Source organism: Nilaparvata lugens, chromosome 3 (genome assembly GCF_014356525.2).
Source record: "Nilaparvata lugens isolate BPH chromosome 3, ASM1435652v1, whole genome shotgun sequence".
In the NCBI taxonomy this organism is placed as follows: domain Eukaryota; kingdom Metazoa; phylum Arthropoda; class Insecta; order Hemiptera; family Delphacidae; genus Nilaparvata; species Nilaparvata lugens.
In genome coordinates, this window is record NC_052506.1 from 43,604,364 (window position 1) to 43,618,817 (window position 14,454).

A 14,454-nucleotide genomic window follows, 5' to 3' on the forward strand; every position below is an offset into this window, starting at 1 on the left:
AATTACTTAATCCCAATAGATTCTATTAGATTAAACATAACTTATCATATGTGTTTGTCAAGATCCGTTCAATCTAATAGAATCTATAAGGATTAATTATCATTTTGTTAACAACTTTTGGTGTAAACCCAGCTTAATACGCAACAGGTACTGTTCTGAACAAAGCTCAGGCTACAGCTACCAGAGGACTGTAATTTACTATTTATATAATCAAATACAAACAAGGGGCAAAATTTAATCTTCAATTTGAGCCAGGTTATTTGTACAGTTGAACTCTGCATTAATGAACAATAAAAAAGAGCAAGAACTCACCAAATTTATTCCAATCTTGACTACTTGCCCTTCGAAGCCTTTATTGGGTGTTTTGGTCAGGTTCAGGGTGGGACGAAATCTGGGAATAGACAGGTTATTGCTTATGGGCTGCCTTCTCATTGATTCTGCGTTCAACTTGCAGGTTATACACTGTGTTTCGAACAAAGCTCAAACTGTATTCTTTATAAATTCAAATCTGATTCAAATTAATTCAATTCAATACTATTTATGCTGTTATATTCATAATTCACACACACGACACTCAAACAATTTACAAGAAATTTCTGATCGAAAATTACATGACAGACAAACACAAATTTGTTCTTGCAAAAGAACGGGCCATCGAAACAAGACAAGGACGACTTACAAAAAACATCCACATTGCCAAGCTGCAGGACAGTCTGTGCCGGCGCAAACACAAGCCTGCTATTGGCAGAACTATAGTCTGGCATTCTGGCGCTACAATTCGAGTTCTTTGGCCATAACATATCCCCGCCTCTGAAAAACTATTTTTCAGCCAAGTTACAAAACTGAAGAAAACCAAGGAAAGGAAAAATCCAGACATGCCAAAAAGAACAAAACACCAACACCAAAAAATAACACAAAAGAAAAATGCAACAATCACAACAACTATTGAGTTGGGAGTGGATATAATTTTGTTACTGGTCTTTTATAAATACCAGTTTTTAGACGAACACTCGCCACTCGAACCTTGCTGTCACTTCCCGGAAACACTTGTTCAATGACACCCAGTGGCCACTGCAATGGAGGTGTGTTTGGTTGGTCAACTACCACAACCGTTCCCACACCGATAGAAGTGGGTGATTTCAACCATTTTTTACGACTTTGAAGTTCGTGCAGGTACTCTCTTCTCCATCGGTTCCAGAACGATTGAATAAGTTGACTGACCAATTCATACCTGGTGAGACGATTCACAGGGACACTGTCCACGTCCCGCATGGGAAACAATTTCAACGGTGTTAGAGTCAAAAAGTGCGCTGGTGTTAAAGCCAGCGGTTCACGTGGATCCTCACTCAGTACACACAGCGGGCGGGAATTCAGGACACCTTCAATCTGCACCAATACAGTGTTCGGTTCCTCATAGGTGAGAAGTTGATTGCCAATTACTCAGAACAGATGCAACTTTACAGATTTGACATTTGCCTCCCACAGACCTCCAAAATTCAGTGAACCAGGGGGAATGAATTTCCAATCAATTTTGTGTTTGGCGAGTTGACTAGTCAATGTGGTTTAAAACTCGGATGAGTTCAAAAGTTGAGATATTTTTCGCAACTGTTCCTTGGCACCTACAAAATTAGTACCACAATCGGAATACATCACACAACAGGGTCCACAATGTGACAAAAAACAATGAAATGCAGCTAAAAACATGGGCATTGATAGATCTGATACCAACTCAATATGTACCGCCTTTGTTGCCATACACACAAACAGACAAATGTAGGCTTTCAAAACACAAGGATTACGACGTCTCGTCATAGTAATACGCAGAGGACCAGCGTAATCCACACCACAATTTTCAAATGGTTTGCATTTTGACACTTGACAAGCAGGCAGGTCACCCATTTTCAGAATAATTGCATTATTACTAGGTCGAACATGGAAACAACGATTACACTTAAAGGCACAAATACGAATAATAGAGCGAGCAGACAGTATCCAGAATTTCTGTCTGATCAAGGACAACAATAACGAAGGTCCAGCATGACAATTCTTCTTGTGATGATAATCAATTAACATTGATACGAAAGCATCAGATTTTGGTAAGATCATCTGATGACAAGTCTCAAATTCAAGTCCAGCATGAGACAAACGACCGCTGACGCGAATCACACCTTTATCAATGAATGGAGACAGGCGACGTAGGCGCATAGAACAATCTTCTCCCTTCTCTAATTGCACAAATTCAGATGAAAAATGTATCTTCTGTACCACTTTACATAGATACCTCTCAGCAACATCGAAGTCTGATTCTTCTGATTGGGGTAAGATTCATAAGAATTTGAGAACAAGAATTACAATTCTCAAAAGACGACCATAATCCGAACAACGACCAATCAATGAATATATTGCATTGCTGTTACAATCAGGAGATTTTGTGACTGTCAACACTGACGGTTTTTTCGCCTCTGGTGGATCCACTATCTCTTCCATTTGAGTTCAAACGGGCCAATCGCATTTGTCCTCTGCTATCCATGATGGACCTGAGAGCCACAACAGAAAGTTCACAAGCTCAACTGGTGATAAACCTCTAGACAAATAGTCAGCGGGATTTTCAATTCCGGCAACATGCATCCACCCCTGTATACAAGAATCCTGTATTTTTGCGATGCGATTACCAACAAAAGTTTGCCATTTCGCGGATGGAGCATTAATCCAACACAAGGTGACTGTAGAATCAGAGAGTGCAACAATACGAGACACATGACAATGTTCACTAATAATAGTGACTACTGAATTTATGAGTTCTGCCAACAAGAGTGCCGCACACAACTCCAAACGAGGTATTGAAACAACTTTAGATAGTGCTACCTTGGACTTTGAACACAATAATACAACTCTTGGCTCCTCACTCTCATTCTGCGACTTCACATAGATAACTGCACCAAAACCAGACAATGATGCGTCACAAAAACCAATTAAACTGATGTGAGAATCCTGAAACAAACCAACATGACGTGGAACAGCAAATTTCAACAATAGAGGCAACTCTTTTTGACAATTCTCCCAAAGAGTGCATATAGACTCAGGCGGCTTCTCGTCCCAATCCACTCCTAATTTCCACAGTTTCTGGACAAGACACTTTAGAAATAATGTAAACGGTGACAAGAGACCAAGTGGATCATAGATACAAGCCATCACTGACAGAATAGAACACTTAGTAGCGACAACCTCACCACTCTTGACTGAAAACTGAAACAGATCAGTACTAGGTTGCCAATTCAATCCCAAGATAGCCAAGGAGTTGTCTGCTTCGAAATCCTTGTACAAAAACGATTTCTCTTCCTCCGAGAATTTCTCCAACATTGATGGTGAATTTGAAGTCCACTTTGTGAGCAAGAAACCTCCTCCCTCAAACAGCTGCTTGGACTGATGATACAGCTCTGCGGCTAAGTCGTCCATGAACATGTCTCCTGGTATTCTCGCCTTGGCTGCTGGAAAACGATTTCCATCCTCCTCTACAAGCTGGTGGATGGTGCAAAGCGCCAAATATGGAGAGCTTGAAACACCAAAAACAACACAATTGAGCTGATAAATTTTGATCCAATCAATTGGATCCTCTGGCGAAAATCTCCACAATACACGCTGATAACAATGGCAGGAATCCTCCACTAATATCTGTCGATACATTTGTTTAATGTTAGCAGTTAGTGCAATTGGGAACAAACGAAAATTAACTAACAAAACAAAAATGTCAGTCTGCAATTTGGAACCAGCATGAAGAACCTGGTTCAATGACAAACCAGATGATGTTCTGGAACCAGCATCAAATACAATTCGGATGGGCGTGGTAGTGCTGCTTGCTTTCACGATGGCGTGATGTGGTATGTAGTAACCACCTCGGTCTGTCTGATCTGCTACAAACAACATGTGACCCTGACGTAGGTAATTGATCAATATTTCATGATATGAAATACGAATATTGCTGTAAAGCTCTAGTCGTCTCTCCAAAGTCAGCAGTCTGCTTTCGGCAACAGCATACCAATCTCCCAAGCTGCTGGGCGGCTCCGCAAATGACAAGGCAACAACAAAACGACCAGAATTCACACGATGTACAGACTTCCGAAAATTTACCTCACACTCCAACTCTTCCGGTTTCAGTTGACAGCTTGGTGCAGGGCACAATTCCAACTCCCAAAAACGTCCCACAAAACTATCCAACAATGGACTACTAACAAATGGACTACAGATGGCTGTAAAACAATTCGACACATTCGTTTTTGAAGTGAGAATTGGCGCTCTCCCCATCAGAATGTGACCAAAGACACTATTAACAGTCATCAATTTGTGCGATTCACCTGTACTAGGACTCCCACGTAGCAAGTGAGGAACTAGCTTCGCACCAATGATGCCATCTATTCTACTAGGAAGGTAGAATTTGTCGTCAGCCAGTGTGAGATTTTCAAGATGATGAAGTTTGGATCTGTCGATTTCACAAGAAGGCAACTTGTCAATGATTTTATCTACCACTGTGGCATCCATCAAAAACTTGACGGTAGGATCCAACTTCGACTGAATCGACACACAAGTACGACCTCGAACTTCACTAGTACCACCACCAAATCCATGAACAACGGTTTTCATTGGCTGGAATGGTAGTCTCAAACGCCAACACAATTTGGCTGTAACAAAATGACACTGACTCCTGGTGTCAACCAAGAAACGAACATCACAAAGCTGATCATTACAATCTCAAACATGTGCAGTGACGGTCGACAACACAATGGTCGAATTTTCTACATCATTGGATGTAGAACAACAACTAATAGGTGATGTGCCACCTGCCTTGGAGTTCGACGAGGATGCAACACCTTCATTGGAACTTGATCTGGAAAAGTGCAATAAAGAATGATGAGATTCTCGACATTGAGCACACTGAGTTTTACTACAACAATTTCTACTCAAATGATCCACATCAAGACAACAAAAACAACAAAACTTTCCTTTAATCAAACAATAATGATCCCAAGGAGTCATTTTCAAGAAACTTGCACAATCTACTAACCAATGACCCGGTTTTGAGCACTTCAGACAATTGGGATTTTTACTAGATGCATCATTAGATGAATCATTAGATTGAACCACAAACACCTTTGATTTATTATCCTTTTTGTGCTTCATATTAAACGATTCAGTCTGTTTCTCATCAGAAGGAAGAATCTTAATTTGCTTTTCCATGAATTTGACATAATCAGTATAAGTTGGCATAGCCTTGTCATGGACGGCCGATTCAAAATTTCTATGAGAACTTGGATCCAGCAATCTCAAGCCATGATAGAGGAATATCAAGTCGGACAAATCAGTGAGTCGCAATCTCTTCAATGCATTGATTGAACTGCAAAACCCATCCAAAATCGCAATACAACCTGCCTTTGATTCTGATTTTATTGGATGAAATTCAAAAATTTGTTTGAAATGGGCATTGACTTGCGCCAGTGGATCGTTATAGCGGGTCAATAATGCCTGCCAAATTATTTGATAATTGTTAGCCAATGGTGGCAAATGACGGCAAATATTTGCTGCTTGTCCAGTAAGTCCACTTACAAGATATTGGACCTTCTGCTGATCGTTCAAATTCTTGTCATGTACCAATGCCTTAAATAGTTCATAAAACACCGACCATTGAGTCTGGTTCCCATCAAATTTTGGAAAGTCGATTTTAGGCAGTACCGACTTGGACATGACCGGCTGTGAACTAGCTGCTGTAGCTGCCGAAGATTGAGCAATAGCGATAGTCGCTTCTTTCTGTTTGAGAGTGTTAGCTGCTACTTCAATATACTGAAACAGATCTAGGTGTGAGTCGTTGAATGCTACAACATGATCTTTATTCAACTCAAGTTCCAACTCATTAACCACTAATTCTGTCTTTCCATAATCCGAAATGGTCTGAGACACCCGAGGATACAAGATTGAAAATTGCTCAGCTACTTTTGGATCAGAGACATTTTTAGACAGGTCATAAATTCTTTGCAATCTGGCATACAATTGTTCCAGTTTAGCACGATGCACCCTGATTTGTTTCTGTAATTTTTCCTCCATCTTGAACTCATACACAAAACAATTCAGCCCCGACAATACAAACAACAGACAATAAAACAAGAATGAGTTCAAAACTAGATGAAAGGAAGAATCACGAGTTAGTAAGTTATCAAAGTTAAACTTTGATTATCAATTCACAAGATAAGTTATTGCTGAAAACAAAACTATATGATTAGATAATGTTCTTCCAACAACTCACAAACAAACAATAACTTGTTGAATTGAACAAACAAAATCATGCTGGTGATGATTCACTAACATGTATAAAAAATGGACAATACAAATTCCAACAAACAAACAAATCCCTGAAAAAGAGCACAATGAGCCTAGTTTTAGGAAATTATAATTTTAACTGAAATAAATTTAATTTCAGACAAATACAAATTGACAAAAAACCTTGCTCTTAGAACAAGGCTACAACAAACTTAAGTTGAGCATGGATCAGACCATTCTCAACATGCCAACATTGGACAAATACGAAACTGCTTAAATCCAATGTGTGTGAATTAATCAACAAATTACAAATTTAAATTTATCCCGGCTCGGCAGGATCATAAAATGTTCAGAACAAAGCTCAGGCTAGAGCTACCAGAGGACTGTAATTTACTATTTAAATAATCAAATACAAACAAGGGGCAAAATTTAATCTTCAATTTGAGCCAGGTTATTTGTACAGTTAAACTCTGCATTAATGAACAATAAAAAAGAGCAAAAACTCACCAAATTTATTCCAATCTTGATTACTTGCCCTTCGAAGCCTTTATTGGGTGTTTTGGTCAGGTTCAGGGTGGGACGAAATCTGGGAATAGACAGGTTATTGCTTATGGGCTGCCTTCTCATTGATTCTGCGTTCAACTTGCAGGTTATACACTGTGTTTCGAACAAAGCTCAAACTGGATTCTTTATAAATTCAAATCTGATTCAAATTAATTCAATTCAATACTATTTATGCTGTTATATTCATAATTCACACACATGACACTCAAACAATTTACAAGAAATTTCGATCGAAAATTACATGACAGACAAACACAAATTTGGTCTTGCAAAAGAACGGGCCGACGAAACAAGACAAGGACAACTTACAAAAAACATCCACAATGCCAAGCTGCAGGACGGTCTGCGGCGGTGCAAACACAAGCCTGCTATTGGCAGAACTACAGTCTGGCATTCTGGCGCTACAATTCGAGTTCTCTGGCCAGAACAGGTACTAATACATGAAAGGAAAGACTTTAGAAAATAAATAGCCTAGGTCCACATAATGTTATGTAAAATGACATCAATACTTATTTAATCTTACTAATATTATTATATAGATACTCATAATCTTATTATTAGAGTATAATTATACCGTGGCAAATGACAGCAATACTTATATTATTCAATCTTGAAAATATTATTACATAGATACTCATAATCTTATTATTAGAGTATAATTATACCGAAGGTACAATTCCTTAGCGACAGCTCTAGCATAGATGCGCATCTAGAGTCATCGATTAGGAATTATATATCTTTCGGCACAAAGTAAAAGAGCTGTACAACAAAAGCAATTTTCTGTTCATTTACAAGATGCATTCTATTATATGGGAAGCACCGTCGAGCGGAATAGATGCGCCTCAGCAAAAATGCATGCATCTTGTAAGCAAGTGGGAAAATTCTGTTTGTAAAGTTTGGACCTAACGCTTGCCTTCTGTATGCCGTAACCTTACTATTTAGACACGTAGGCCCAATTGTCTATTTTAATAATTTTTCATTCAATTATGAAGTTCCAATTGACCTGAATTTGTTGTAATTACACTTCATTGTAATTGAGAAAAATGAATTTCATTACTTTAGTCAGTTCTGTAATTATTTTTACAGATTTAAATTTATACTGCAGCAAACATTTTTAAAGATGGCATTGGAAAGATTTGTTCACATTCGGGATTTATAGCCTGTTATGGGTGGAGCAAGAAAACTGGAAACTTTGAAATAAAGTCATTAACACTAATAAATTCCATGAAAGAAGTGGATTACCAATGGAATGACATGTATTCATTAAGCTTATGCCATTTATGATCCTCCAATCAAAATGTCCGAAAGTACTTTCTTTTTGAAATAATTAAAAAATGATGGGCTCACAATTAATTGGCTTTCGCAGTCTGTTATGGTATATAGAGCAAGGAACGGGAAACTTTGAAATAATGTACTTTCCACCAATAAATTACATACCAGCAAATTACTAATAAAATGGCATATATTCATCATGCCCTGCATAATCATTTTATTGGAAAGTCTAAAAATGCTTTTTTAATTTTTAAGATGACATAAGAAAGATGTGGTCTCATTCAGTGTTCACTTGAAATTATATTTGCTGTGTGATATTTCAGGCAGGTAGACAAGCAACCACCCAAGAGCTAATGGGCAGCCGAGCGACGATCCTGAGACAGTAGCCAAGTGCCCCTGTAGCTGGCGCCGTCACCAGGGGCCCACGAGATGGATGGAGGCGGTGGGAAGGCGAAATGAATAAGACACCTGGTGATGGTGAGAATACTGATGCTGGGTGAGTGCAATTTTTGTTGAAAGTAATTCTAAAGATAAACTGAAATTGAAAAAATATGATGAAGAGAGCCCAGTATGACGAAACGTGTCCGAAAATAACTTGTTATCTTGACATATAAGTACTGTGAGCATTGAATTTTAGCAGGAAGCATGACTTGATTTCCATTTGATAGATTTTCCATTTGGTAGTGAAAATTGATGGAAAATAACTTGATGATAAGCACTAGTTGCTACTAACTTTCCATCTCAATTTTCCTTGCCTATAATCATTTTGGTTTTCATGACTTCAGTAGACTTTTTATAGTGAGATTCTCAGGTACAAGATGACAAATGGCAATACAAATATGTAAGGGAATACATCTAATAACTCTAACAATAAATATTATATACTAATTAAGGGTCTGGTGCAAAATTTAAGAAGCTTTTTGAATCAGTGGTCGCGCTATTAAGCCATCGCTTAGATACGTTGAGAATCATGCGTCTGCTACTCCCGTTGGAAGTGTGACCACTTGAGACAACTCCTTTGAATATTATTCATGAGTGGGAAAATCGCTTCCTGGTGGTTCGGAAGCCTCCTAAAACTGTAGGTCCACTCATCTCTTATTAGCATCCGCCTCATTACCCTTGCACAAGCTAACAGCTCATGTAGGCTTCGCCCTCAGCAAAAAATAAATAATAATAAGGATTGAGGATTGTAAGGTTTTTTCTGATAAAGGTTAATTGTATACTAGTAGTTCTGTGAATAGTAGACCTCGCGCTCAGTAAGGTACATTGACCTGTTGTTATGTTTTCTCAAAAATTAATAAATAATTTATAAATTTAAAATGTCTAGAAAAAATCCTAAATAAACATAGAGCTTTCTTGTCCTATCGTACCGTGACGTGTGTTGTCCTGAAATGTGAGTGTGAGCGCTGTTATCAGGTCTGGCTGCCATCGATACGCTAATCCAATCAACCTATCAGAGAACATTCTGTGTTGTGTTGGCGAAAAATCGGTGTGTTGAAATTAACAAAATAAACTACCATAATGCTGATTTCCTATAAACTTAATTTCTCACTTTTCATGATTTTAGAAATCAATTTCTTTCCAATGATATTTGTTGCAATCTTGATCATCAGATTAAAAAGGAAAAATGTAAAAAAATGTTTTCTATCAATAACTCCAAACTCTAAACCAGAATCATGGCCTCAGCTTATGAAAAGACAAAGTTAGTAGACAACACTGTCTACTAACGTTGATGGAAAGATACATTTTCAAGATGTTCGATGTTTCTGAATGGGTAGTATTATTGACCGAGCGAAGTGAGGTCTAAGATTCAAGTCGATGGTTTGGCATTTCTCTTAATGTTTGAATGGTTATATGTTGCACATTTACAGCAAAACGCGGTAATAGATTCTCATGATATTTGACTGGTATGTCCCTTTTTTAATTGCACGTCGACGTATACACAAGGTTTTTGGAAATTTTGCATTTCAAGGATAATATAAAAGGAAAAAGGTGCCTCCTTCATATGCCAATATTAGAGTAAAAATCAGACTAGAATTATTCATCATAAATCAGCTGACAAGTGATTACACAGATGTGTGGAGAAGCCAGTCTATTGCTGTATTTCCATAAGGTCTATAGTTTCAATCAGGTAGGCTACTTGTGGATGAGAATACTGCGTGAGGTCTACTGTTCACAGAACTACTAGTAGTCCCAGCTGATTTATAAATAATCTATAGTCTGATTTGTACAGTAATATTGGCATATGAAGGTAGCTACTTTTTCCTTTTATATTATCCTTGAAATGCAAAATTTTCAAAAACCTTGTATTTACGTTGACGCACAATTTAAAAAGGAACATACCTGTCAAATTTCATGAAAATCTATTACCGCGTTTCGCCATAAATACGCAACATTTAAACATAAAGAGGAATGCCAAACCGTCGACTTGAATCTTAGACCTCACTTCGCTCGGCCAACCAGAAAATCATTTAATGTGAGGGTAAACAGAAAGCGGGAAAATTGTAGGGAAGTTAGGTATGATAGGATATGAGCTTATGTCATTGTAGTTGAATCTTTTATTTGATTATAGCAGCACAGGTTCACCTTGCTGATCTCTGTTGCTGTTGGCAACTTTTTCTTTTTAGGATGATCAAGATAACAATAAAAAATAGCAATGCATTTATATAATAACTGTAATTTAATAAAACCCAAAAAGTAATAAAAATCTATATTGATTCCACATTTAGTCAAGCAGGAGACCGTGTTGATTTCTATGCTATAACATTATCTTTTAAATCTATTCTTATTTCTTATCATTTCATAGTCATGTAGCAGTTCTTGAAAGAATGTAACCATTTTTTTTTTTAATTTATCTAGGCTACTTTTATCTCTCTAAATGTTTGACTGTCTTTCGTTGATGAGCAACAACTTCTTGAAAATATGTCATACAAACATTCAATCTATGCCGGCGCATTTTGACACAATGATATCCTCAGCTCCTCTGTATATTGTAGTATTAAGCGATTCTTGACTCAAACCTAGTTTAAAATCGTAAGCTTTTGGTATTCCTAAATATTTGCTCTTAGAAACGATCATTAATAAACGTGGCAGGGGAGTGATTATCTATGTAAGATACTCTTTTCTGGCCCTGAATGGAAATGTCTCCGAAGCCGGTGCACTCACATTCTCCCGAATTCCTTCTAGCTTCTACTTGATGTGAGAGTGGGCGCTGAGTCCGTTTTGGTCCTTGGTGTTTATCAGCCGCCAAGAGCGGGGAGTCTCCTCACATTAGAGGATGCTTTGGCTAAAGTTATGCAAAGATATAACCACATAATTTATAATTACGTAACACCTCATCAGAGAACTTGATTGGTTGATTAGAACAAAGATTAAAGTACTCAATACTATGTGAAACCTACAAACTAATTGTGGAGGGTATTGGTCCGGAATATTTGAGAAAAAGACTTGTACCTTTCACATAGGTTCATCAGAAGGACACATGGTCTCATCACTGCTTTCTCCAGATACCGCAACACCGAACAGCATTCTGCGTTGCAGTTTCCCATGAATTGCCACTTGATATTACCCTTCCCCCATTCTCATTTTTCCGAAAGAGTGCACCGGCTGAGTATAGCTGGAAACGAGAAAGAGTTGTGCTTATTTTTTACAAAGACATATATTTGAAATACAGTACTATTATTTATAATGTAGCCAAAATTGCTTGGATAATCTTTATCAGAGTTGAAAATTCTCATCAAAGGAAGAAAGTGAGTTTGATTGGTCTTGAACCTTTGATTCATGAGTCGCGTGTACTACCAATTACGCTGGGAGAAAGCTCTGTTTGGTTGGACTTTTGTTGCGTAAACATTGAACTGCATTATGAATAAATTTGTTTCAATTATTACATTTAAAGTATTTGATTGAAAACAATGAAATAGGCCTAAGCCTATTATCAAACCTCGGTAAATTCATAATCTGCATGTAAGATTGCAAGTTGATCAGTTCTTTCATTAGTTTATGAGACAGTGGTAATGCGTGTCAAAACATGGTCAAACATGTATTTCCCATAATGTACATGTATAAGCCAATTCCTTCCTTTATATGTTATTTTCATATATATTTTACGTTCTCAATCATATTTCACTTAATCACTGACCGGACAACTGAAGACATGATTAGTAATTTCTCCAAAAATAATATTTCATCTATGTAAATTTAATATTTTAATATGTTAAGGCCTACCGCAAAGTAGACCCACGCTAATCCACCGAAAGCAACCTACGCTGTGGGATGTTTTGTAAACCAGTTCTAGACTTCTCTAGACATCTGTATTATACATGCAATGAATAATCCACTTGTCAGCTTATTGATTATGAATATTTCTATAGCTATCGATTAAAACTGAGGAGATTTTTTGATGAAAAGTTTTGTAAAAGCATTGCTAGCAATGGCGTGCCGCAAACTGCACCCAGCCGAGAATTTTCCATGATATTGATTTCTACGCGTGGATCGGTTTGTGATTTGTTCACAGTTTTCGTGGAACGTGGGTCACTCATTCGTTGTACTGCGCAAGCCTACAACTAGCGCATGTGCTGGTCTTTGAAAACTTTTATGAATTCAATCTCTAATAAATTATACGTACACCGATAGGCTACACCAATGTACCTAGAATACATGTATTCTACATGTAGGCCTCACTACATGTTTCTAGCATGTCGAAAGTTTCATGTTTTCTGCTTGAAATGTTTCAACATTGATGAGCATAATCATTAATTAAAAAATAACTATGGGTCAGATAAAAATGATTCAGACACCAATAGTAAGAATACATTTCCCGTTATTTTGATATAACATTCTCACTCATTACAACATCCCTTAATTCTAAGGGAAGTAATATTTATAAGAGAAACATATTTTGGCGATTTTATCATTATACAACATTTATTTCCTTTCACTTTATTTCCTTAATTTTTTGGCAACACAATTTTTTCGTAATTTCTTCGGTTGGAGGTTGGAGGGCCAGTCAATATAAGTTGAGACAATTCACTTCCAGTAACAACAAGAAAAATAATGTAATGTCAGTCATTTAGAAAAGAAATCAAGAAATTCATATAACAACTAGACAACGTGATTTTTTCTCTACTTAATATAGATATAAATCTAATTAATAAAAACAATATAAAAATCTTGTGGTACCCTTTATTTTTTTTAAATTAAGATAGTTTAATTTTTGATAAATAATTTTAAAAAATGAAGGGTACTACAAGATTTTTATATTGTTTTAATGCAGTTTTTTCGGCTATACTCGATTTTTGTCGAGGTAGCCATGTTCCACGCTACCGTGGGTTCACTTTGCGTTGACAGTAATCTACTTGTCAGCTGATTGATTATGAATAATTCTATAGCAATGATTTACAAAACATCCCACGGCATGGGATGTTTTTTGTGGATTAGCGTGGGTCTACTTTGCGGCGGGCCTAATTCAAGGAAGAAATAAATTTATTTGTTTATTCTCTATTAATTTTTCATTCTCTTTTTCAGACTGATGAACGTGCCAACTCCACTGATACCTCACCATATTTGTTTTACATAGAGCAATCCAATATTTTTATACACTTATGAAGTTTATTATCAATAAGCATATTATTTATTATTTAAGAGCATAAAAACCGCCCAGAAATTTTGGATTAAGAAGGAGATCAGTCACTGGTATAAAATAAGGGATAGCTTATCTTTCTACATTTATATTCTCCACATACAACTGGCAAGCAAACTGCACAAGGCTGAGTGGGATTTCCTGGACAACAAATGTAGGGAACAACTTTTTAGGAGATTGAGTGAGAAAACAGTCACTCAAAACAAAAAACTGCAGAAACTTCTCAAAGATCAACATCCGACACTAAATAATAGGCCTATCATTCAACATCAACACAAGTTTGCTGATAGGGTAGCTAATTTCTCACAAGTCCAATTTTCATCCTCAGAGACAGAGTTACTAGGACGAGGTAACAAATACAGTAGTCATAACTATTTGGATAACCAACAACTTGAACGACTAGCATGCAGCATTGATAGCAATTGGGAAGCCTCAAAGAACAAAATACTAACTAACAGATGTGCTGACATAATTCTTCAAGAAAAGACAAGGGAACTTCGACCAGAGATCACAAAAACAGCGGACATCATGAAGAATTTAAAGAAGAAGATGAAAACCAATGACCTGATGATTTTGAAAGCTGACAAAGGATGCACTACAGTAATAATAGATAAGGACAAATATCTAAGTAAGGTAAACCATTTCATTGCAGATAACAATTTTATTGAGATTAA

At 37.0% G+C, this 14,454-nt stretch overlaps 1 long non-coding RNA gene across 1 annotated transcript; it reads left to right on the forward strand.

The window, feature by feature from the left end:
* The first annotated feature begins 8,270 nt into the window (after positions 1-8,270).
* LOC120350451 lies at positions 8,271-14,219 on the forward strand. Its single transcript, XR_005570789.1, has 2 exons — positions 8,271-8,638; positions 13,666-14,219. It is a non-coding gene; the product is annotated as an uncharacterized LOC120350451 (long non-coding RNA).
* The last annotated feature ends 235 nt before the right edge of the window (positions 14,220-14,454 follow it).